General features: G+C 44.2%; 1 protein-coding gene across 4 annotated transcripts in view; it reads right to left on the reverse strand.

Moving 5' to 3' along the window:
- The window catches only part of ANO4 (anoctamin 4), a 174,161-nt gene that overhangs the window by 105,735 nt on the left and 40,717 nt on the right, over positions 1–27,709 (reverse strand). The window contains exon 1 of one of the 4 annotated variants that reach the window (XM_056574599.1): positions 21,562–22,239. The exons of the other annotated variants lie outside the window; for them this stretch is intronic. The gene's annotated coding sequence lies outside the window, so the exon portion shown is untranslated. Of the gene's footprint in view, positions 1–21,561; positions 22,240–27,709 lie in introns of those variants that run through there. 4 annotated transcript variants of the gene reach the window in all.

The raw sequence follows: 27,709 nt of genomic DNA on the forward strand, positions 1-27,709 counted from the left end.
TTGTAATGAAAATATAGATGTCATCACAAAATACAATTGGTGACGCAAAAAACAAGCCTTTTTTGGGGAGTTTGTAGGTGCAAAATTGAAAGTGTTATGATTTTTATAAGGGGAAGAGGAGAAAAACTGTTCAAAAGCGAAAATTAGTCTGGACCCTAAGGCGAAAATTGGCTTGGTCCTTAAAGGGTTAAGGGGGGGGGGTTTAAAGCTTATATGGGGAGATTGGCTCTATTTTAAAACACATCATACCCAGATTAGGGTGGGTTCACACTACGTTTTCTCCCATACGGGAGCGCTCCCGTATGCCACCGTATGCGCTCCCGTATGTCATTCATTTCAATGAGCCGGCCGGAGTGAAACGTTCGGTCCGGTCGGCTCATTTTTGCGCCGTATGCGCTTTTACAACCAGACCTAAAACCGTGGTTGACCACAGTTTTAGGTCCGGTTGTAAAAGTGCATACGGCGCAAAAATGAGCCGACCGGACCGAACGTTTCACTCCGGTCGGCTCATTGAAATGAATGACATACGGGAGCGCATACAGTGACATACGGGAGCGCGAGGTTTTAGCTCCCCCCTGCCGTATGCGCTCCCGTATGGGAGAAAACGTAGTGTGAACCCACCCTTACACAGCTTGCATTCTCTTTACTATTTATAGCGGACCTGCCTGCTTTAGTAAATACTTGTATACAAGAACAAGAAATAACAAAGTGGCACTCACCAGACTGGTCTGAACAAGGTCGGTAGCTTTATTTCACTGCACAGACCATACACAATGGTCCTGATGGAGTTTTTTTTTTTCCACAGTATTTACTAAGGTTTCCCTACATTTTCCACTTTCCCAACATTTTGCTTTTGTTACACATGCTCTGATCTGTCTGGTTTCCTCGGCTCAAATCCACCACATTTTATGTGGAAACCTTAGTAAATATGTTGTTTTTTTGTGAAAATGTTGGGAACACTCCCCTTTTCGTGACCACGCCCCCTTTCCTGGCAGCCAAGCCCCTTTTACAGGTTTTCTTAGTAAAATGGAGAGTTAGTCATGTTTTTTTTAAATTTAATTCTGGCCCAAATTCTAGCACAGACTGAATTTCTGGCACAATGCGCTAGAATCTGCCGCAGAACCCGACAAAACATGTTGGGTTTGCAATAGTAAATGAGGGCCAGTGTAAACGTTGGTTACAATGCAAATGAGAACAGCTTTCCTAAAGCTAGTGTCCCACAGCTGTTACAGCAGTACAAGCCCCATTTCCATACAAGCATTTAGTAGAATACAATATTGAAATATGTTTTCTAAAAGAGGTTGTCTTCAGAAGATAAATCCTTTTTACACAGAAGGAAACCCTGGGATTATCAAATGTTCAGAGGCAGCTCGGAAATGGTAGGGAATGTGTTGGAAATGTGCAAAGCCTAAGACAAGTCATGGTTGGGAGAAGAATTCATGGTGGTCTGGGCCAGATAGAGAAAAAAAAAGGAAAGAAACCCACACCAGGAAGACACCCCTTGTAAGTCAATGGATGTAACTGCAATGTAATATGTTATACCGTCTGCAGAGCCTGTGTATAGCTGGTAAAAAGAAAATCCTGCGTGCACCTTTGGCGAGCAGCAAGATGTATGTGGCCATTCATATAAATTGCTGATGATGTAATGCATAACCAAGGCTGTCAGAGAGAGTGACAATCTTTATGTGTGACCATATAGTTTGTTATAATCTATCAGCGAAGTTAAAAATCTGTCCACGTGTAGTTGAGGATGTTAAAGGGGTAGTCCAGTGGTGAAAAACGTATCCCCTATCCTAAGGATAGGGGATAAGTTTGAGATCACAGGGGGTCCGACTGCTGGGGCCCCCTGCAATCTCTCTGTACGGGGGCCAGGCTCTCCGGCCAGATAGCGGGTGTCGACCCCCTCACGAAGCGGCGGCCGGCACGCCCCCATCAATACATCGCTATGGCAGAGCCGGAGATTGCCGAAGGCAGCACTCCAGCTCTGCCATAGAGTTGTATTGAGGGGGCGTGTCGGCCGCCGCTTCATGCGGGGGTCGACACGCCCCCTTCACGCGGGCTGTCGGGGCCCCGTACAGGAGATCGCGGGGGGCCCCAGCGGTCGGATCCCCCGCGATCTGCAACTTATCCCCTATCCTTAGGATAGGGGATAAGTTGTTCACCACTTGTTCACTACTGGACTACTCCTTTAAGCTCATAAAGGACTGCTGAGACTGGATACAATGAAACATTCTGGTTCAGAAACAACAATGTTTGGAATTACCTTTGCAAAATGAAAATGTTAAAGGGGTACTCTGCCCCTGGCATCTTATCCCCTATCCAAAGGATAGGAGATAAGAGGTTAGATCGCCGCGGTCCCGCTGCTGGGGACCCCAGGGATCTTTGCTGCGGCACCCCGCCATCATTACTGCACAGAGCAAGTTCGCTCTGTGCGTAATGACGGGCGACACAGGGGCCGGAGCAGCGTGACATCATGGCTCCGCCCCTCAGGACATCACGGCCCGTCCCCTTAATGCAAGTCTATGGCAGGGGGCATGACGACCACCACGCCCCCTCCCATAGACTTGTGTTGACAGGGGAGGGCCGTGACGTCACGAGGGGCGGAGCCGTGACGTAACGATGCTCCGGCCCCTGTATTGCCCATCATTACATGCAGAGCGATCTCGCTCTGCGCAGTACTGATAGCGGGGTGCCGCAGCAGCGATCCCCGGGGTCCCCAGCAGCAGGACCCCAGCGATCTGACATCTTATCCCCTATCCTTTGGATAGGGGATAAGATGTCTAGGGGCAGAGTACCCCTTTAATTCCTTTGGTGAGATTCTGCAACAGAATCCCATAGAAGTCCATAGGACTTGTATTTCTGACCAAAATTAGTCCACTCCCAGCAGTAGAAATAATCCTGGCACAACCACACAATCCAGCAATATAGGTTCCGATATCAACGTTGTCCTGCTACACTTCTAGTATCTTACATGTATAGGTGGTGCTACATGTAGGTATGCAGTTCAATAACAGATCCAAATAATAGAAAAGAATGGAGCACTCACCCAGAAAACGGTGAACCAGTGGATACTTCTTTATTTCATGGATTCATATAATGACAGGAACAACAAAGGAGCATGGAAGGCAGACAGGATGGTATGCGGGGGGTCAGCAGTCACACGGGGTGACGGTCCGTATCACTCGGTTGCGCTTTGTCAGGCCCCCTGGTGCTCTCCAAGCTTATTCTGCCATCATTCTTTTAGTGGAGTCCGAAATCATAATATCAGACATGGAAACATCTTCTGCGAAAATTCTGCTGTGAAAACCATGGGAATGTTTCCTCCGGAGTCCACTTGTGTAAACATTGAGTCAGAAGTGTGGACAAGGCCTAATAGTCACAGCACACTGAGAAGCTGTAGATCCATTATTGTACAATAAATACTAAATGTCTTTACAGGTTCAGTGAAACTCTACTCTGATACTTGAAAAAAAAACGATCCCTTGGGAAATTACAGTATGAAGCTGGTTCATTGCCTAACAATATAATTCTGAAGATCATTAATTTTTGCTCCTAGCTATTACTCAGAATTTGGAAATGGCTAACTTTAATATGTTTTCGGAAAACCTCAGATTATAAACTGAAAATAAATGTACTAGCTCTTATTAACAATAACTATAATAACCAAAAGTACTTGAACATGTCAAATTTCTAAGGGAAAAATAAAATAAAATGATATGCAAAGCCCAATTCATGCATGAGTATATTTTTATCTAAATACTGTACATGCAGTACAACTACCTCAATATAATTGTAACTGTAAATTAATAATATTTTGAATATATCTATCTGACCACATAAATCAAAATAAACTACAAGATATAGTAAACTGTTAAAGGGGTACTCCGGTGGAAATTGTTTTTTTTTTTTCGAATTAACCCCTTCATGACCTAGGATTTTTCTGTTTTTGCACTTTTGTTTTTTCCTCCTTACCTTTAAAAAAATCGTAACTCTTAAAATTTTGCACCTAAAAATCCATATGATGGCTTATTTTTTGTGCCACCAATTCTACTTTGTAATGACATCAATTATTTTACGCAAAAATCTACGGCGAAAAAACACAATTTTGTAACTTTTGGGGGCTTCTGTTTCTACGCAGTACATTTTTCGGTAAAAATGACACCTTCTCTTTATTTTGTAGGTCAATACGATTAAAATCATATCCTACTTATATAGGTTTGATTTTGTCGTACTTCTGGAAAAAAAATCATAACTACATGCAGGAAAATGTATATGTTTAAAATTGTCATCTTATGACCCCTATAACTTTTTTATTTTTCCACGTATGGGGCAGTATGAGGGTTCATTTTTTGCGCCGTGATCTGAAGTTTTTATCGGTAAAATTTTTGTATTGATTGGACTTTTTAATCGCTTTTTACAAATTTTTACATTATAGAAAAAGTGACCAAAAATACGCTATTTTGGACTTTGGCATTTTTTTTGCTTGTACGCCATTGACCGTGCGGTTAAATTAATTATATATTTTTATAATTCGGACATTTCCGCATGCGGCGATACAAAATATGTTTATTATTATTTACACAGTTTTTTTTTTAAATGGGCTATGGGGGGTGATTCTTACTTTTATTAGGGAAGGGGTTACATTATCTTTATTAACTTTTTTTTTCACTTATTTTTTGCAATGTTATAGCCCCCATAGGGGACTATAACATGCAGTACATTGATCTCTCATACTGTCCAATGCTATGCCATAGCATAGCATTGATCAGTGCTTCTGCCACTTGACTGCTCATGCCTGGATCTCAGGCACTGAGCAGTCATTCGGCGATCGGACACGGAGGAGGAAGGTAAGGCACCCTCCTCGTGTCATCCAGCTGTTCGGGATTGCGCGATTTCGCCGTGGCGGTCCCGAACAGCCCACTGAGCTAACCGACACTTATTAGCTTTCACTTTAGATGCGGCGATCAACTTTGAACGTCGCGTCTAAAGGGTTAATAGCGCACGGCAAAGCGATCAGTGCTGTGCGCTATTAGCTATGGGTCCTGGCCGTTGCTAGGTGCCTCGCGTTATAGAAAGGGAAAGGACCCAGGAAATACCGGTACGTCCTGGGTTGGGGAGGGATTAAGTAAGTTAAACAGATTTGTAAATTACTTCTATTTAAAAAATATTTATCCTTCCAGTACTTTTCAGATGCTGTATACTACAGAGGAAGTTGTGAAATTCTTTTCTGTCTGACCACAGTGCTTTCTGCCGACACCTCTGTCCATGTCAGGAACTGTCCGGAGCAGGAGAGGTTTGCTATTGGGATTTATTCCTGCTCTGCACAGTTCCTGACATGGACAGAGGTGTCGGCAGAGAGCACTGTGGTCAGACAGAAAATAAATTCAAAAAGAAAAGAACTTCCTCTGTAGCATACAGAAGCTGATAAGTACTGGAAGGATTAAGATTTTAAATAGAAGTTATTTACAAATCTGTTTACTTTTTGGCACCAGTTGATTTGAATTAGGTGCTGTATACACCTTACATAGTGTATCAGTTTTACCTTTAGTGTTCCCCAGGGGTTGTCTGCCTGAGACCATAAGTAAGACAGCACATATATAGTAAATAGTACACTAGTTATAAAAAAAACCATACAGCTAATTTATATACATATAAATGTGTTTATCCTAATTCTTTCAAGGAATGACTTCTGTTTTGTAAGGTGCTTGTTCCTTTATTTAAAAGAGTATAAAGGATGCATCATATTATATTATCATACAGGGCCACTGTCAGGGTAGTAAGGAATTGACCCACTGTTAAAGGGGTATTCCAGGCAAAAACATTTATATATATATATATATATATATATATATATATATATCAACTGGCTCCGGAAAGTTAAATAGATTTGTAAATTACTTCTGTTAAAAAATCTTAATCCTTCCAATAGTTATTAGCTTCTGAAGTTGTCTGTCTAACTGCTCAATGATTATGTCACGTCATGGGAGCTGTGCATGATGGGAGAATATCCCAATAGGAGCTGGACAGCTCCTGGGACGCGAGTCATCAGAAAGCAGTTAGACAGAAAACAGCAACTCAATTTCAGAAGCTAATAACTATTGGAAGGATTAAGATTTTTTAATAGAAGTAATTTACAAATCTGTTTAACTTTCCGGAGCCAGTTGATATATAAAAAAAAGTTTTGGCCTGGAATACCCCTTTAAATTCTTGGAAATTTGAAGTATGGCCCCTGAGGTATTTTCTTCGGTGAAAAGGAATAGGGAAGGAGAACACAGCACATTTAGCATAGCCCGTGGCTCTGAAACTTCAAATGCATGTATGAACAAATTCCACCTGATACAATTTATGACATGGGAGGCATGTTGGGGAATAATATGCATGGGCAGAGTCACAGGCCATATATTGCAATGTTTACATTTTATTTGTGCCCAAGAGAGATCCACTGGCTGATGCCACAGATTTAAAGGACTTCTGTAGTGCAACATAACTTACACCCTATTTCAAGGATAGGGGATAAGTTATAGATCGCGGGGGTCCGAGCGCTGGAGCCCCCGCGATCTCTTGTACGGGGCTGCGGCAGTCTGCAGGAAGTGCAGTGTAGTCCCCAGCAGAAAGCCATGACAGGCACACCCCCTCCATGTATCTCTATGGGATACATGGAGGGGGCATGTCGGCCACCGCATCATGCGGGGACGAAACGCTCGCTTTCCAGCATACTGCCACAGACTCATACAGGAGATCACGAGGGGCCCCAGCGCTCGGACCTCCGCGATCTATAGCTTATCCCCTATCTTTTGGATAGGGGATAAGTTATATTGCACTACAGATGTCTGTTAACGATTATACTGTTACAATAGGGAGATGTTTTTGGGGCTATTACTTTTGCTAAAGACCCAATTAAGTCTCAAATAACTGCCATAAAAATGGCTCAAAAAACATTCCAAAATACGATCCTTAGTGTGCAGAGATTTTATCTGCTTTAGGGTTTTTTTCCCCCCAAAGATATATGTTGAGAAAATGCTTTCAGCAGAATAAGGCGCCCTGCCACCCTGCAAAAACTGTTCTAGAATGGTTTGAGGTAAAGGACAAAGGTGTTAACTGTGCCTGTAAATCCCCCAAAAATCCTCTCCACGAAGCCCCTACCTCCCAAAAAAATGTTGCATAGATCAACAGTGCGAGCTAATATAAGAAACTTTGTAATGTATCTTATTGGACAACGATGCTTCTTTTTTCCCCCATTATTACACTCCCACCCACTGCTATACTCTTCCACTCTAAAAATCTGCTTAGCCTTGTCCTGTGTCTGCAAGACTAACAATACAAGACTACTGAGGGGAGAGGAGGAAGCTACATGCACCAGCTCTGGGAAAACTGCAAATTAGAGATGAAGCTTGCAGAGCAGAAATCTGCAGAAAAATACCATATACAAGTTGTATAATGGCCAGGACTAGCGCTGCTTCTCATGTATACACACAGGGCAGCTTATCCTGAAAAGTCACCTGAAATAACAGGTACAATAAATGGGAAATCGCATGCCACTGTATGATACTTTGGCTCTTGTTGGCTCTACTTAGCTTAATTCCCTAGGCTGCATGGCCATGCTCTTACATTAATACTGTATCATTGTAAATTAGTGTTGATGCAGCAGAACTATAAAGAGCCAAAATGACATAAATCAGACACTGATGTCATAATTTGGTAATAAATTGTGGTACAACTCATTAATAAATATATGAATGAATAAATAAAAATTATAAATACATATAACGGTTTATAATATAATCCATATTTCTTGCCAATTCTCAATGCACCTGGTAACTCAGTGTGGTAATCAGTGGCCTTGCTAGGGTTGTGACACCTTGTGCGGTAGAAAATGGTGTCACCCCATACCTACCCCCCCCCAAGTAAGTTTTTAGCCTGTTGTGACAGACGCCATTGGTGTAGCGCATTTTGAAAAATTCCAGAATAATAATCACATATACCAATCAAATAATTGCCACAGAATGGGGAAGCAAAAATACGTTTTAACCATTTAAAACTACAGCTCCCAGAATGACTTAAAGGGTTACTCCACTGGAAAACATTTTCTTTTAAATCAACTGGTGCCAGAAAGTTAAACAGATTTGTAAATTATTTCTATTAGAAAATCTTATTCCTTCCAGTACTTAGCTGCTGTATGCATCACAGGAAGTTCTTTTCTTTTTGCATTTCCTTTCTGTCTGACCACAGTGCTCTCTGCTCCTACTATGGACAGCTCCTAAAATGGACAGAGGTGTCAGCAGAGAGCACTGTGGTCAGACAGAAAATACATTAAAAAAGAAAAAAACTTCCTGTGGAGCATATAGCAGCTGATAAGTACTGGAAGGATTAAGATTTTTAAATAGAAGTAATTTACAAATCTGTTTAACTTTCTGGCACCAGTTGATAAAAAATTTTTTTTTCCAGCGGAGTACCCCTTTAAGCAGTGGTAAGGTTATGCTGGGAGTTGTAGTTTTAACTCATCATAACTGTAGAATTTACAAGTGACTACAGCTTTGATAGGACATAGTGAGGAGAATACACAAGAATATCAGTGACTACAGGTGACGTCTTCTCTATAGTCTTCCCTTATCTAATTCAGATGGAACATACCGCCTGGTCCAGCTAAAACTTCTCTCTACAGAATGTGACGCCCAGATGGCTCCTCACAAGGTCAGCAGATTCTGATCCTCTATATGAAAATAATTATTATTATAAACCTGCCAGACACTGTATCCTCTAAATAGAATACTACCAAACACTGCACTCTTTGAGTATAAACCTTCTACACACCGTAACCTCTAAATATATATCTGCCACATACTGTACCCTCTGAATATAAATCTGCCACACACTGTACCCTCTTAATACTACCACACACTGGACCCACTGAATATAATGCTGCCACACACTGTACCCTCTGAATATAAATCTGCAACATACTGTACCCTCTAAATATAATACTGTCACACACTGAACCCACTGAATATAATACTACCACACACTGTACCCACTGAATATAATACTACCACATACTGTACCCACTGAATATAATACTACCACACACTGTACCCTCTGAATATAAATCTGCAACATACTGTACCCTCTAAATATAATACTGTCACACACTGAACCCACTGAATATAATACTACCACACACTGTACCCTCTGAATATAAATCTGCCACACACTGTACCTTCTTAATACTACCACACACTGGACCCTCTGAATATAAATCTGCAACATACTGTACCCTCTAAATAGAATACTGTCACACACCGTACCAACTGAATATAACACTATCACACACTGAACCCACTGAATATAATACTACCACACACTGTACCAACTGAATATAATACTACCACACACTGTACCAACTGAATATAATACTATGACACACTGTACCCTCTGAATATAATGTTTTGTGCTGAGCGGCATGGTGTCACCCCCCCAAATCATGCTGGTGTCTCCTGGTGCGGCACGCACCCCGGTCGCTACGCCACTGGTGGTAACGGACACTACAGATCTTATTCCATATTAGATTCCAGTCACTGCAGTGCAGACATGAAATCAACAAATGGGTTGTAAAGGAAACATGCAGGACATTCTATTACTACTGATGCTGCACATACTGCCTGCATGTAGACTATTGATCACAATAACGTATTATCAGCAAGCTGCTTACATTTGCAGACCATGCAGTTGGCGGAGAATTAATGCATATAGAATGTTGTAAGATAATAAATGATAATTTAGGAGCAATGTAATGACTACAACCAGCTGACTACATAAACCAAGCAATGTGTTAGGTCATGTGTCCTGCAAATATTGATCAGTCGGCGGCTTTTAACAAAATTACATTGTGTTATTACATTTCTGACGCTGTGAAATTTTCTCTGACAAAAAAAGGAGAACCGGATTCCTATATCATATCATTTACTGCTTGAAATATACGAAACCTATTAGATCAAGCATCCCGACAGCTATTGACTAGCAGTGACGTTCAAAGGGATTTTGCCTGGTGACTTTAGCTCAATGGATCTGCAGTTCCATTTCATGGCTCATCAATATTACAGAGTATTGGCTTTCAAAATAAACAGTGTCCTTCAGCCCCTCATGCAGAAATGACATAGATAGAACACACTGCACCACATTCACTTCTTCTGTTGTGCAATAATGGTTTAATATCCTACTTAAAATACCAAGTGACTAAAAAATGAAAACATTACAGGACATGACATACTGTGGATGATCATATGCCTATGTGGTCTGTACAAATCGGTGATGACTTCTTAGAACAGCACTCTGGTTTACTCCCTTTAGAGTAATAAATGTGCTCTAGGGAAAATGCACACTCAACAGATACATACAGAAAAAATGTGCAACTCTGTCTAAAAATCTGCATGGGTTTTGTTGCAGATTTGGTTTAGAAATGCTACAGATATGTTGCAGGTTTGGGGGATTTTACCTTTCCCATTGATTTCCATGGGGAAATTCACTACATAAAATGACATGCTGCAGATTTAAAAACCTACACCACCGGTCAGATTCTGCCAGGAAAATTTACATAGAAAAATCACATTCACTTTGCTGGTACTGGATTCTGCTGTGGATATTCTTTGCAAATTTTAGCACAGAAAATGCGCAATATATATATCTAGTGTGCATTTACCCTGTTCACCTAGTGTGCACTTACCCTGTCCACCTAGTGTGCATATACTGTACCCTGTCAATCTTATGTGCATCTAGTGTGTGTTTACCCTGTCCATCTAGTGTCCACTCAGTCTGTCCATCTAGTGTGCACTCAGTCTGCCCATCTGGTGTGCACTCAGTCTGCCCATCTGGTGTGCACTCAGTCTGCCCATCTGGTGTGCACTCATCCTGTCCATCTAGTATTTATTTACCCTGTCAATCTAGTGTGCATATACCCTGTCCATCTAGTGTGCATATGCCCTGTCCATCTAGTGTGCACTTACCCTGTCCATCTAGTGTGCACTTTCCCTGTCCATCTAGTGTGCACTTTCCCTGTCCATCTAGTGTGCACTTTCCCTGTCCATCTAGTGTGCACTTACTCTGTCCATCTAGTGTGCACTTTCCCTGTCCATCTAGTGTGCCCTTACCCTGTACATCTAGTGTGCACTTACCCTGTCCATCTAGTGTGCCCTTACTCTGTCCATCTAGTGTGCACTTTCCCTGTCCATCTAGTGTGCACTTTCCCTGTCCATCTAGTGTGCACTTACTCTGTCCATCTAGTGTGCACTTTCCCTGTCCATCTAGTGTGCACTTTCCCTGTCCATCTAGTGTGCCCTTACCCTGTACATCTAGTGTGCACTTACACTGTCCATCTAGTGTGCCCTTACTCTGTCCATCTAGTGTGCACTTTCCCTGTCCATCTAGTGTGCACTTTCCCTGTCCATCTAGTGTGCACTTACTCTGTCCATCTAGTGTGCACTTTCCCTGTCCATCTAGTGTGCACTTTCCCTGTCCATCTAGTGTGCCCTTACCCTGTACATCTAGTGTGCACTTACACTGTCCATCTAGTCCACCAGGAATTTCCACTCAAAAACTCTTGCTGCAGCATCCCATTACTGTTAGTGGGATTCCACTGCGCAGTTCACACAAGTAAATTTCCATCACAGAATTGGATGCTTTCAGAGTAATTCTTAATGAATGGCTTTGTCGTAAATTGGGTTCGTGCAAGTCTGCGGTCATAGCCTGATATCGGCACCACCTGCTGCACTCCCCTGAGAACTCCAGGTGGAAATTATCAGTGTGAACATACCTTTACACTTTCGAGTGCCCCTAGACATCTTATCCCTATCCAAAGGATCTCGGATGAAGCACCCCAGACATCCGGTCCACGGAGCGAACTTCGCTCTGTGTGAGATGACTGGCAATGCGGGGTGGAGGCTTTTAACATGACGGCCGTGCCCTGCTCATTATGTGACGGCCATGCACCCTCAATGCAAGTCTATGAGAGGGGCCATGACATCACAATCCTACGGTGCTGCACCTGATGCTCTAAACGAACTCCGGATGCAGCAGGGAGATTGCAGCGGCGGGACCTCCATGATCAGACATCTTATCCCCTTATTCTTTGGATTGGGGATAAGATGTCTAGGAACAGAGTACCCCTTTAAAGCATTTTCCCCCAAGTCCCAAGTTATTATACCAGTGTCACGCCCTCTACCCCTTTATTTATAGCAGTACACCCCTTTCCCTTGTAGGCACAGGCTCATTGCAGTGCTTTTCCTGAAGTATTTACAGTTGGGCCTTTCACGTGTTTCCCAGTAGCTGTACCACTCCCTATTTCCCAGTATTCACGGAAATGCCTCTGTGCCCAGTTATTACAGCAGTGCCCAGCCCAATTTACCACTGCAGTGTAGTAGTATAGTTTTATAAACTCCATTAGGAATCACAGTGAGAAAATATGCGCTGCCACTTATCATCTCTGGTTGTGAAATTATATAAACTGAGGAACATGATTATTAGATCATTTCTGCTCAAACTAAACAGGTAATAGTTCTCCGAAGGTTGAAAAAGGAAAAAGTGACAGCTGTGGCAGCGTATTACACAGGAAAACCTGTAGGAAGAATGATTTCTCTATAAAGACATAGTATATCAAGATATGTAAAATGTTCATACAAATCATAATTGTACCACTTAAACAAAAGATGAGAAATACGTCTCAATCCATAGTTATACAAGTTACCTAGTAAAACGCCGACATAAATGTTAGAATACAATGGGTAAAGATTTTATAATGTGTTGTCTTTTTTTCCGAAAAGAAAGGCGCAATAACAAGTAAAAATTATTTTGTTACTTCGCGATATTTTAGCTGGTGTAAAGGTAACTGAGTGACTAAAAGTGATTCTAGGTCTGGGATGCACAAAGGAGTAAAGATACATTCCACGGAAATACAGACACAATATACAGTATTATGCCTAAAGAATGGCCTGAGGGGTTGGTACATGACTCAGAGATGCAAAGAACACCAAAGAGCGAAGTCATACACTTCCCCCTCAAGTATTACATTGGGCATCAAAACACTGTTCAGTTTTTCCTGACATATTCCCTTTACATATTGAATATTATTTTGGCCAATTGAAAAGTTTACTAATATTTAAAGAAACTACATAAAGAAAAATCTCTAACTAAACTTAGAGTAATGAAATTACTCCAAACAGGGCATGTTTATACAGGCAATTGTTCAACCTATTAGCAGATTCTTTAAAAAATGCAGGAAAAATCTAATGCTGCATTCTGCGCTTTTTTTTCCCCAGAAAATGTCGGAAACACTGATGAAAACCCAATGGATCCCATTATAATCTATGAGATCTGTTGGATGCTGTTTTTTGCTCTTTAGAATAAAATAGCTATGCCAATGTGAACAATTTTAAAGGGGTACTCTGCCCCCTAGACATCTTATCCCCTATCCCAGCGGGGACCCCCATGATCTCGGCTGCGGCACCCCAGACATCCGGTGCACAGAGTGAACTTTATTCTGTGCCGGATGATTGGCGATGCAAGGCGGAGACTCGTAACGTCATGGCCACGCCCCCTCAATGCATGTCTATAGGAGGGGCCTGACGTGTGACGCCCCTTCCATAAACTTCCATTGAAGGGACGTGGCCATGATATCATCAGTGGGCGTGACTGTGACATTACGAGTCCCCGCTCGCATTGCCAATCATCCGTCACGGAGTGAAGTTTGTTCTGTGCACCGGATGTCTAGGGTGCAGTAGCCGAGATCATGGGGATCCCCAGCCACAGGACCCCCGCGATCAGACATCTTATCCCCTATGCTTTGGATAGGGGATAAGATGTCTACGGGCAGAGTAGCCCTTTAGGTTCAAGAAAATGCTTTCATAACGCCTATGGAAAACTAATGTCCCACTTATCATACTCACAATTTTTACATATTTTAGTTTCCTCATTAAAACCAAAGAAGAAAAAAAGAGAAACAACATGGCATACTGCAGTGACTAAAAGCCTTATAGCTATGAGCAAAACCAATCCAGTCTTAAAGCAGGGAAGGCGCAACAAATTCCCAGGAGCTTATTGTCTGACATTCATGGAACAGACACTTTAAGCGATTACCTAATGTGTTCTCTGGAGGCATCAGGAAAAAGAGGAAAAAGAAGATCTTAGCTCACAAAAACAGCTTAATGCCTAGAATTATAAAGTATTCTCTCTAAGGGCGTTGATGTCAATGTCTGGGTCATAGTCGCTCTCCAGCACAAAGTGGGTTGATGCTCTCCAATATGTTCAACTGTATGTCATACTCAGGAAAAGTCAAGGGATGTCACGAATGTCCAGCACCTCAAGGCACATGTGCGACTTTTTGTACACCCAGTATAAAAAGGAAAAAAAAAAACACATTATAAATGTCCCCCACAATGTATAAATTTGCATTATTCCTTGTACTTTAATACTATCTCGCACTACAGCATGTGGATCCCCCTCATCAGGTTCACCAGTAAAATCCCCTTTTGTCCCACTTACCTATGTAGTATTTTATTACCACTTATATCAGTCATATTGAAAGGATATACTATATAGGGGGCCTGCCCCTATCCAAAGGATAGGGGATAACATGTCTGAACGTGGGAGGTCCGGCCACTGGGACTTCCATGATCATAACGTCACACCACGCACCCTCCATTCATGTCTATGGGAGGGGGAATGACGGCTGTGTATTAGCCACCATGCCCCCTCCCATAGACATGAATGTGGCGTGGCGTGACATTCCAGAAGCCCCAGGCTTCCATGACCATAACACTGTAGTGTGGATAGGGGATAGCATGTCCAGGTGCGGAGTACCCCTTTAAGGTTAAGGAAATCCACTTAACTAATTTAGTGGGTTCTGTGGCCTAAATTACTTTTAAGTCTAAATTACTTTTAGAGTCTGGGATCTGAACTAATTTGAGAGTGCAGAGTATGAAATAACTTGAGAGTCTGGGGTATGAAATAATTTGAAAGTCTGGGGTCTGAATTAATTTAGGATATATAAGTTTAAGATTAATTTAATATCTAAGTTTTAAATTAAGTTTGGGATTTGATATGGGTTCATGTGCCCTATTCAAGCTCATGTCTATAAAAAGGGGAGGGGCATATGCCTGCAAAAATTTGCCTTCCCTGCACTCCTGCATAAAATGCTAACAATATATATAACTCCCATTGTAAATAAAAATTATGTGGCTGGAATCTGAGGACCACCTATCTCCAGGCTCTAATGCACATGAAGAAAATATTCCATGATCCAACATTGGGTCCAAATCATCACCTTACACACCTTGGTAGCAGGGACTAAAAGTGCCAGCAGCACCTATAAATGCCATCAGCCCTATATCATATATTTATAAAAGGGACTACAGAGAGGAATAAAGGGAGTAAAAACTTGAAGAGGAGCTTTGTTTCCGGAAAAATACATAAAAGAAAGGGGCCCCTATTTCAAATTTAAAGTGGGGCTCCTATCATGGCATCTGAATCTGTCCTTCCAGAAGAGAAAGAGCTGTTGTTTATTTCCTCTTCCTTTCCATGACCCTTAACTCAAAACCCTAATCCATTTATTTGCTGATAGTCGAGTTTCTTGGGGAAAGACGTTCGCACGGTTTCCTACTGAAGCAAGATAAATGGGACCAACCAGGCCTCTCCAAGGGCCCCACAGTAGTGATGTAGTCTGTCTATATGGCAATAATATGCCCTTGCTTACAAACCAATTGGTTTATTCAACTTTTATAACCAATAACAGCCCTGATCCTAAGACTTGAACCATCAGACTTTCTAACTATTTTATTTTTTTGCTCTTAATATTCAGATATAAAGTGGGGCAAAAAAGTATTTAGTCAGCCACCAATTGTGCAAGTTCTCCCACTTACAAAGATGAGAGAGGCCTGTAATTTCCATAAAATCACATTGTCTGATTAAAAAAAAAATTATTTACTAATTATGGTGTAAAATAATTCAATAACAAAAGTTAATCTCAATACTTTGTTATATACCCTTTTTGTTGGCAAAGTCAGATGTCAAACTTTTTCTGTAAGTCTTCACAAGGTTTTCACACACTGTTGCTAGTATTTTGGCCCATTCCTCCATGCAGATCTCCTCTAGAGCAGTGATGCTTTGGGGCTGTCGCTGGGCAACACAGACTTTCAACTCCCTCCAAAGGTTTTCTATGGGGTTGAGATCTGGAGACCGGCTAGGCCACTCCAGGACCTTAAAATTTTTACAAATCAGTTTATCTTTCTGGAGCCAGTGGATATATAAAAAAAAGTTTTTCCCTGGAATACCTCTTTAAGCAACACAATGTAACTCCAAGTCAATCACACTTCTGTGAAATCACACTGTCCCCTCAGAAAGCAACACTGAATGACAATTTCACATGTTGTTATGCAAATGGCACAGACAACAGGTAGAAATTATAGGCAATTAGCAAGACACCCCCAATAAAGGTGTGGTTCTTCAGATGGTGACCACAGACCACTTCTCAGTTCCTATGCTTCCTGGCTGATGTTTTGGTCACTTTTGAATGCTGGCGGTGCTTTCACTCTAGTGATAGCATGAGAAGGAGTCTACAACCCACACAACTGGCTCAGGTAGTGCAGCTCATCCAGGATGGCACATCAATGCAAGCTGTGGCAAATAGGTTTGATGTCTGTCAGCATAGTGTCCAGAGCATGGAGGTGCTACCAGGAGACAGGCTAGTACATTAAGAGACGTGGAGGAGGCCGTAGGAGGGCAACAACCCAGCAGCAGGACCGCTACCTCCGCCTTTGAGCAAGAAGGAGCAGGAGGAACACTGCCAGAGCCCTGCAAAATGATCTCCAGCAGGCCACAAATGTGCATGTGTCCACTCAAACGGTCAGAAACAGACTCCATGAGGGTGGTATGAGGCCAGACACTCGCAGGTGGGGGATTTGCTTACAGCCCAACACCGTGCAGGACGTTTGGCATTTGCCAGAGAACACGAAAATTGGCAAATTTGCCACTGGTGTCCTGTGCTCTTCACAGATGAAAGCAGGTTCACATTGAGCAGATGTGACAGAGTCAGGAGACGCCGTGGAGAACTTTCTGTTGCCTGCAACATCCTCTAGCATGACCAGTTTGGCGGTGGGTCAGTAATGGTGTGGGGTGGCATTTCTTTGGGGGGCTGCACAGCCCTCGATGTTCTTGCCAGAGGTAGCCAGACTGCCATTAGGTACCAAGATGAGATCCTCAGACCCCTTGTGAGACTATATGCTGATGCGGTTGGCCCTTGGTTACTCCTAATGCAAGACAATGCTAGACCTCATGTGGCTGGAGTGTTCCTGCAAGAGGAAGGCATTGATGTTATGGACTGGCCCGCTCGTTCCCCAGACCTGATGCTTTAGTCCAGGTCTGGGAGGATGCTTTAGTCCAGGTCTGGGAGGACATCCCTCAGGAGACCATCTGCCACCGCATCAGGAACATGCCCAGGCATTGTAGGGAGGTCATATGGGCACATGGAAACCACACACACTAATGAGCTTCATTTTGACTTGTTGTAAGGACATTACATCAAAGTTGGATCAGCCTGTAGTGTGGTTTTCCACTTTGATTTTGAGAGTGACTCCATATCCAGACCTCCATGAGTTAATAAATTTGATTTCCATTGATCATTTTTGTGTGATTTTATTGTCAGCACATTCAACTATGTAAAGACGAAAATATTTGATACGATTAATTTATTCATTCAGATTTAGGATGTGTTATCTTAGTGTTCCCTTAATTTTTTTGAGCAGTGTAGATAGTAACATAGGGGGAGATTTATCAAAACCTGTGCAGAGGCAAAGTTGCCCAGTTGCCCATAGCAACCAATCAGCTTGCTTCTTACATTCTTAACAAGGCCTGTGAAAAATGAAAGAAGTGATCTGATTGGTTGCTATGGACAACTGAGCAACTTTGCCTCTGCACAGGTTTTGATAAATCTCCCCCATAGTGTTTGTAAGGTTAAAAAAAGACGAGTCCATTGAGGTCAACCAAAAACCTTATTGTGTTGATCTAGAGGAAGGCAAAACCCCTCCAGGAGGTTGATGACAATTGCAAAAATTCATTCCCAACCCCAATATGGCCATCAGAATAAATCCCTGGATCAACCTTCTGTCCTGATAAATCTAGTATCTATAACCTCCAATGTTCTTACTCGCGCTCTCTTGTTTATTGAGTCATGTGGCAGAGAGTTCCATAGTCTCACTGCTCCTACAGTAAAGTACTATCTGTGATGATGGTGATACCTTCTTTCCTCTAGATGTAGAGGATGCCCCCTTGTCATTATTACTGGCCTAGGTATAAAAAGATCACTCGAAAGTTCTCTATACTGTGCATTAATATATGTGTACATTGTAATCAGATCGCCACTAAGTTGAGTTTTCTCTAAACTAAATAACCCCAAGCTTAAAAACATGTCTTGGTCCTGTAATCCTCCCATACCATTTATTATCTTTTTCGCCCACCTCGGCACCCTCTCCAGTTCATCCATGTTCTTTTTATATACAGTGGTCCCCCGACATACGGTGGGCCCAACATATGATCATTTCAACATACGATGGCCTCTCAGAGGCCATTGTATGTTGAAGACAGCATCAACATACAATGCTTCTGCGTGACGGGGCCATCGCAAAAACAGCTATCCGGCAGCGCTGACTGCTTCAGCTGCCGCTGGATAGCAGTTTAATGTTCCCCATGTTCCACGCTCAATGATACTTACATGTCCACGCCGCTTCGGCCTGTCAGTTCGCCACTTCTTTGCTGAGGCTGTCCTGCGCCGTTGCTTTCCGTCGCCATAATCGCGTCCAAGAGCGGCGGCTTGAGCGGCGGCGTGATGATGAAGGCAGAGAGCGACGGCACAGGGCAATCGCGACGTAATGATGCAGCAGCAGAGGAGCGGCAAACTGGTGGGCCAGAACGGCGGGGACTTGAAAGTATCATTGAGCATCCATGTCCCTCAACATACGATGATTTCAACAAACGATGGTCTGCCTGGAACCAATTACCATCATATGTTGAGGGACCACTGTACAGGTACCCAGAATAGGACACAATAATCTATTATTCATTCATCAAATTTATCAGATTTATCAAACTGTGAGAAAGAAATTTGGGTGATTTTCCCACAGCAACCAATCACAACTCAGCTTTCACTTTACCAGAACTTGTAAGCTGAGCTGTGATTGGTTACTGTGGGAAAATCACTCAATTTTTTCTCTTACACGGTTTGATAAATCTGGACCTATATGTTGTCTGACTAGTGATTTATACAAAGGCAAAACTATGTCCTATGTCCCTGTCACAAGCCTCTATCCCTAATCTGAATGTGCACTGCCTCATACTCTGACATCGCCACTTGTCAGACGGGTAAGGGATGTTGGCATGGACAGTGGGATGGCTTTTCATAGGACAGGGGAGTGAACTTTCCTCCAGCACGTGGATTGGACAGTGCACATTCATATTAGTCATCACATAGGCCCAAATTTGTACACCATGACATTCCCTATTTTCAGGTGACAGCGCGGGGAGTGTGAAAAAGCTGTTTACACCCAGCATCGACAATTGTGCATGTAAGGTACTGTGATTTACGGAAGTCTGTTTCTCACTGAGTTTCCCTTTAAGTAAATGACTAACTGCTTACGGATAGTTATAAAATGTTGTCTATTTGAAGAGACCAGGAAAAGATCTTCAGGTCTCAATCATGGGTCTCTTTTTTTTTATGAGTCCTTCTAACTTCTCTTTTGAGAACATAATTTGTAAAGGCCAAAATAAATGTGTAAAAGTTAAAAAAGAACATTTCAATGAGGCTTCCTCACAGCCTCCCCTTGGGCATGTACCTCTACAATGTATACTAACAAAGCCATAACTGGGGTAGCACTCTTCACAGCACTCCTTTACGCTCTAGCTTCGTCTGTAATACAGTATTTCCCAATGGAAATCAGTATAGGATGAAATGTGATTCAGGTACTGCTAAACAATAAAATAAGTCAATTCTTTATTGAATGTTAAACATCATTCCAAAAAATCTTGGTAAAACGTCAGGGAAATTTTTATTACATGACCGCTTGTCTTTAAAATAGAAAAAAAAAAGAAAAATATTATCCCATAAAACATTCTATTTAGGAGAATTGAGCACGGATACGAGTTTCAGCCATCAGTGTCCAGGTGTTGACCCGGCATACATTACTACTCCCCGCTACAAAAGGTACGCCGCAGTGCTGTACTCACTATATCTACTAAATGGACTATTTAAGAAGATAGCATCTCAGAGCAATACAGCAAGGTGTTCTCCTATGATAGACTTATCCATCAGATATAACATAAAAGTCTGGCAGGGGATCGCCACCTGTCACGAGAACGGGAACATCTATTACTAGTGGAGAAGTGGCCAAATGGACACACATACCTTTATAGTCCGATAAGATAAGAACACAATGGAGTAAACCCACTTGGCAGATTCCTTATACCCTGGAGACGTAAATCTTTACTAAGTTATTGAATATTTGTAATAATAATACAGATTATTTCTCTTCAATCTATAAACTAGATTATACAGGGCTTAATATTTATAACTCCCCAACATTATCTAAGTAATACAAATTCCAATATATTAAGGGCATAGCCAAACAACCACCAGTGAATGTTATAAATCTTTTTCTTTCCTCCGTTTCCCAAATAAGACAACCACTAATGCCAGCTATGACAGCTCTTTTAGGGGTCATCATAAATGATAAAGGTTGTTTTTCTTTTTTTCTTGAAATATAACTCTAGCATATTCAATACACATAGGAAGGTTGTAGTGTGCTGAACGAGGATGAGTACGTCAATACTAGTCGAGCTTCCCTCTTCTCTCCAGTGAACTGCAATGATGTAATCTGCTGGGTCTGCGTCACATGAAAACAATTCCATGTGTGTAATCGGCTATGGAGTAATGTCATGTAAAAGCCCAAACAGACCGCTGTGCACACAGGACATCTAGCTGTTACTATCATTACGATCCAGTCCATGAATGTGATTTAGTATAAGATTCCAATACATTTCTCTAATGTACTGCAGCTCTGTTACATTACGTCACCGAATAACTTGATACTTGGGAACAAGGATAACAAAAGTGAATAGCTAATGTTGCTACAAATTATTACTATTGTAAACAAACACACACACATGTTGTAAACAACACACAAGCAGCACATACATGCTCAGGCATATGCCTTGTATATACATTTGTACACATAGAGATATGTCGTGTATACGTATACATTGCATGCACAAATCAATGAGCAATCCCTTGAAGAAGCCATATGGAGTACTTTATTTACTGCACCATGATGTTTTTTTTTAATAACGCAATGTTTTAAGCTAAATAGAGACATTATGTGCATCATCTCACTGTTTCGCTATACATTTGACAAAAACCTACATCACAATACATTTCCCCGAAGGGCTAATGAATGAAGGTCAAAGAGACAAGGAGGAGAGAGAAATAACGTACTGCAGCATTGCTAAGCTCATGTCATGCCATTGAATACTCACCACAGGAGCAGAGAATCCACACATAGACACACAGGACATCTCTCCTCTAGTTCTCCAGGACAAATAGCATCTGCAGTCATGTCAGGAGCATCCAGGGTGACTTGGCGCACACAGGCTAGAAATCTTCCCCCAAGTGACCACCTGCAAATACTTTGCTGATACCTTCAACTACAGCATGCATCAGAATCTGCGACAATATGGGATCATTATATAGAATAAGGAAGAATGGTACTGAGGAATCCTCATCCATGTGGCTGAGCTACTCTGTAAGATACCATCAGTATTCTTAGTCAGTCCCTGGAAACATCCAATCAAGAAGAAGTGAGCAGTGTCGGCATGACGCTGGACCAGAAAAAAAAAAAAAAGCACAGTGACTGCAGAGCATCAAAGCTGCTTTACCTTGCACTGTCTGTAATACTGTAGGAACATAGGCTTCTTCCCTGTGCACACAATATTCCTGGCACTACATCAATGTCATCAGCTCCTGCATTGTCATCACAAGTCTCTGGCTGGAGCTATCCAAGCACCTGGCTCAGGCATCTGGGTGTAGGACAAGTGCATAGGTCAGAGGTGCTTATCCCTTGCTCCAGACAAATCTGATGGCTGCAGGGACTGCAATGCCTCAGTCTATAAGGTAGCAATGCAAGAACATCTTATATGGGCAGCAGAGGTCACACGGGACAGTATGAAAGATGCTCAGACACCTTCTCATCTCAGAAACAGGTACACTGAATTATTCTGCTCTGATAACTCATCTGACTCACTGAAGAACAAAATGTACCGGCGCAGAGCAAAACATCTAGGTCAGTATATTAATATTAACTGTCACGATGCCGGCTGGCAGGAGGTGGATCCTCTGTGCCAGAGAGGGATAGCGAGGACCGTGCTAGTGGACCGGTTCTAAGACACTACTGGTTTTCACCAGAGCCCGCCGCAAAGCGGGATGGTCTTGCTGCGGCGGTAGTGACCAGGTCGTATCCACTAGCAACGGCTCACCTCTCTGGCTGCTGAAGATAGGCGAGGTACAAGGGAGTAGGCAGAAGCAAAGTCGGACGTAGCAGAAGGTCGGGGGCAGGCGGCAAGGTTCGTAGTCAGGGGAGATAGCAGAAGTTCTGGTACACAGGGTTTAAACACACAAAACGCTTTCACTAGGCACAAGGGCAACAAGATCCGGCAAGGAAGTGCAAGGGAGGAGGTTAGATATAGTCAGGGACCAGGTGGGAGCCAATTAAGCTAATTGGGCCAGGCACCAATCATTGGTGCACTGGCCCTTTAAGTCTCAGGGAGCTGGCGCGCGCGCGCCCTAGAGAGCGGAGCCACGCGCGCCAGCACATGACAGCAGGGGACGGGAACGGGTAAGTGACCTGGGATGCGATTCGCGAGCGGGCGCGTCCCGCTGTGCGAATCGCATCCCCAACGGCCATGACAGAGCAGCGCTCCCGGTCAGCGGGACTGACCGGGGAGCTGCAGGGAGAAAGACGCCGTGAGCGCTCCGGGGAGGAGCGGGGACCCGGAGCGCTAGGCGTAACAGTACCCCCCCCCTTAGGTCTCCCCTTCTCTTTATCGGGTAACTGCCTCCCCTGGGATGAGGACACCGGGAAAGGATGGAGGGATTCCTCAACGGCAGGCAGAACCGCAGGAGTAGGAATGGGGAGAGAGGGCAGAGGGCGAGACCTGGCACGGGGCAGTGTGACACCAGGACGAGGGCCATGAGGGGACACAGAAGCTTGCCTGATGGAACTGGGAGGGGGGGAGGGGCATTTCCTGTGGCAGGCAGAGTCCTTAATGACCTTAGGGGGACCGGATACAGGAGGAACCACAGGGTCACGGCAGGGAGTACTGGGAACCGGTTGAAGGCAGTCCTTGGAACAAGAGGGACCCCAACTCTTGATCTCCCCAGTGGACCAATCCAGGGTTGGGGAATGGTGTTGAAGCCAGGGTAGTCCAAGGAGAACTTCAGAAGAGCAATTAGGAAGGACAAAAAATATAATCTCCTCGTGATGAGGTCCGATGCACATTAGGAGGGGCTCCGTGCGGTAACGCACGGTGCAATCCAACCTGGCTCCGTTGACCGCGGAAATGTGGAGTGGCTTGACAAGACGGGTCACCGGAATGCGGAATTTATTCACAAAGGACTCCCGAATAAAATTCCCAGAAGCTCCAGAGTCCAGGCAGGCCACGGCTGAGAGGGGAGAGCTGGCTGAAGGGGAAATCCGAACAGGTACCGTGAGACGTGGAGAAGCCGACTTGGCATCAAGAGACGCCACACCCACGAGAGCTGAGTGCGAGCGTGCGTTTCCCAGACGTGGAGGACGGATTGGGCAATCCACCAAAAAATGTTCAGTACTGGCACAGTACAGACAAAGATTCTCTTCCTTACGACGATTCCTCTCTTCCAGGGTCAGGCGAGACCGATCCACTTGCATGGCCTCCTCGGCGGGAGGCCTAGGCGCAGATTGCAGTGGAGACTGTGGGAGAGGTGTCCAGAGATCTAAGTCTTTTTCCTGGCGGAGCTCTTGATGCCTCTCAGAAAAACGCATGTCAATGCGAGTGGCTAGATGAATGAGTTCATGCAGGTTAGCAGGAGTCTCTCGTGCGGCCAGAACATCTTTAATGTTGCTGGATAGGCCTTTTTTAAAGGTCGCGCAGAGAGCCTCATTATTCCAGGATAGTTCAGAAGCAAGAGTACGGAATTGTATGGCGTACTCGCCAACGGAGGAATTACCCTGGACCAGGTTCAGCAGGGCAGTCTCAGCAGAAGAGGCTCGGGCAGGTTCCTCAAAGACACTTCGAATTTCCGAGAAGAAGGAGTGTACAGAGGCAGTGACGGGGTCATCGCGGTCCCAGAGCGGTGTGGCCCATGACAGGGCTTTTCCAGACAGAAGGCTGACTACGAAAGCCACCTTAGACCTTTCAGTAGGAAACTGATCCGACATCATCTCTAAGTGCAAGGAACATTGCGAAAGAAAGCCACGGCAAAACTTAGAGTCCCCATTAAATTTGTCCGGCAAGGACAGGCGGAGGCTAGGAGCGGCCACTCGCCGCGGAAGGGGTGCTGGAGCTGGCGGAGGAGATGGTTGTTGCTGCTGTAGCTGCGACTGTACTTGCTGTAGTTGTGACTGGAGTTGCTGTGTCATGGTGGTCAAGTACGACAGCTGGTGATCTTGTTGCGCTATCTGTTGCGACTGCTGGGCGATCTGACGAGCTTGCTGGGCGACCAGCGTAGGGAGGTCAGCGACAACTGGCAGAGGAACTTCAGCGGGATCCATGGCCGGATCTACTGTCACGATGCCGGCTGGCAGGAGGTGGATCCTCTGTGCCAGAGAGGGATAGCGAGGACCGTGCTAGTGGACCGGTTCTAAGACACTACTGGTTTTCACCAGAGCCCGCCGCAAAGCGGGATGGTCTTGCTGCGGCGGTAGTGACCAGGTCGTATCCACTAGCAACGGCTCACCTCTCTGGCTGCTGAAGATAGGCGAGGTACAAGGGAGTAGGCAGAAGCAAAGTCGGACGTAGCAGAAGGTCGGGGGCAGGCGGCAAGGTTCGTAGTCAGGGGAGATAGCAGAAGTTCTGGTACACAGGGTTTAAACACACAAAACGCTTTCACTAGGCACAAGGGCAACAAGATCCGGCAAGGAAGTGCAAGGGAGGAGGTTAGATATAGTCAGGGACCAGGTGGGAGCCAATTAAGCTAATTGGGCCAGGCACCAATCATTGGTGCACTGGCCCTTTAAGTCTCAGGGAGCTGGCGCGCGCGCGCCCTAGAGAGCGGAGCCGCGCGCGCCAGCACATGACAGCAGGGGACGGGAACGGGTAAGTGACCTGGGATGCGATTCGCGAGCGGGCGCGTCCCGCTGTGCGAATCGCATCCCCAACGGCCATGACAGAGCAGCGCTCCCGGTCAGCGGGACTGACCGGGGAGCTGCAGGGAGAAAGACGCCGTGAGCGCTCCGGGGAGGAGCGGGGACCCGGAGCGCTAGGCGTAACATTAACTAAGGTGCAGTAAACAATTCCTGTATTCTGTAAAAGAAATCCACACTAAAGTTGTCCCATATACCCAAGATAAAAGTCGTCTGGACCGGATGACCTGACTGGGTCAATTAACTATGTGTATTTGGGCCTTTAGACTCTTCCCTGACAGCATGCCAGCAGGTAATTCTTCTCTTCCCACTGAAATAAACCTGCACTCTTGGTCAAGAATGTTCATGGTGGTGTTGGAAGAAATAACCATTGCACAAAGCTATCTAATGTGTACGGTTGAGTTAAATAGTACCTGTCATGATCTCCAGCAGCAGGATATGTTTACAGCTCCCAGGCAACCTTGTAGCCCGAGGCTTGCCACTAGACTGGCATGTTTAGTTGATGTTTTTAGAAAGTGTTATGCAAAGTCTATGGGATGTCTGGAAATTTGTCCTCTGATTGCATCAGGTTCGAGGCAAGCCTAGGGCTACAAGGTTGCCTGGGAGCTTTAAAAAGTACCTGTCACCAAACTAAACTTTTTATATATTGTTCCTTGTGAACACTGTGCTATTTACTTGCTGTTAAAATTCTCAACCTTGATATGTTTTAATGTGATTGAAAACGGCCACTAGGTGGCTCTGTTCTGTTCCCTGTGCAAGTCAAACAGTTAGTTTGGGCTTCTCCTACCCTGTCAGGAGACCAAACTCAGGAAGTGTGTGATGGGCATGGTGAGGCACAGCTGTCGCAGGCTTCAATGACGTCACGCCTGCTGCCAGGAGCTCACACGTTGTAAGCAAGGGGAAAGGTATGATACAAAGCTTTTTAAAGCTAGGGAATATAATCTGAGTTAGTTAAGAAAATATGGTTTAATGACAGGTACTCTTTAAAGAACACGTGTCATGTACAAAAAAAACGTATCCCCTATCCGAAGGACTTATCCCCTATCCGCTGGGTTCGGACGGTTGTGACGGTACGCCATGATCCCTCCATTTATGTCTAGGGGAGGGGGCGTGATGGCTGTGATCTCTCATGTTATGATCACACCCTATCGGTCCAGCCGAGACGCTAGAGAGAGTGTGATGGTGCAAGGGTTAAAGCCGCCAGACCTCTGGGTATCCACTACTAGCCCCAGCAAGTCACCAAATTAACCCTTAGATAAACGTGTTTCACCCGAGCTGCCTTCAGAAAGGTGAGCTCATATATTTAGAGATCAAAGACCAGAGCTGATTAATTAAACATTTAATCTGATAAAAGGTATCACAGTGCGGACTATATAAAAACACAGAAACAAATGACATACAGTTACAAAAATATATAAAAGAGTTTAGCAAGTTCAGAAAGCAAAAATGAAGTTCTTACAGCGTAATATTATACCAGTCCATGAGAGTGGGTCTCCAGCTGTTCTTAGGATGGTCTTGTCAGCTTGGGGCACAGATCTTAACAACCAACTTTGATTCTAACATTGTTTAAATATCATATCTGCTTGTTCTTTGGAGGGAAGCTCCACTGCCCCCTCCCCTCTGATCCCACCAAGGGGCATCTCTTATCTCCCATCCTGCCGCTTCAAAGAAACTCCTGACTTCAAACAAACAACCAGCCAGGCCCCCTAATAAACTGCAATACACAAACAGGGACACACCGTCTGAATGACCCCTCACCCATGTCCTGGATAATACAGTACACACAGATGCTTCCTAAATGTGACATGCCGCCCCCCCCCCCCCCCCCACAAAAAAAAAACATTTCAGCAAAATTCACTCTCCAAAATCCCATTCCCGCTCCAAACTGCAGCCCTCCAGATGTTGCAAAACTACAACTCCCAGCATGCCCAGACAGCCAAAGGCTGTCTAGGCATGCTGGGAGTTGTAGTTTTGAAACTCCTAGAAGCAGCAGTGAATATCACTTTACGGCAATCTTCACTGCTGCTTCCACCTGCCTGCCGCCGCTGCCTTCAAGACTTGCCTGCTTCCGCCACCTCCAGGTGTGCCTGCCGCCGATCCTTATTGCCATGCCGTCCCCGCTGGTCCCTCAGCAGATATCCCGGGATCCTCTCCCCTGCACTTCCCGACTTCTAGGGGTGGGCAGGGCGGGGGATCTGAACTTTAACCCCCCCCCAGTCAGCGATCACTGTGATTGGTCCACAGGGACCAATCACAGTGATCGCTGACCAGGATCATACACAGATGGC

Source organism: Hyla sarda, chromosome 4, assembly GCF_029499605.1.
Source record: "Hyla sarda isolate aHylSar1 chromosome 4, aHylSar1.hap1, whole genome shotgun sequence".
Taxonomy (NCBI): domain Eukaryota; kingdom Metazoa; phylum Chordata; class Amphibia; order Anura; family Hylidae; genus Hyla; species Hyla sarda.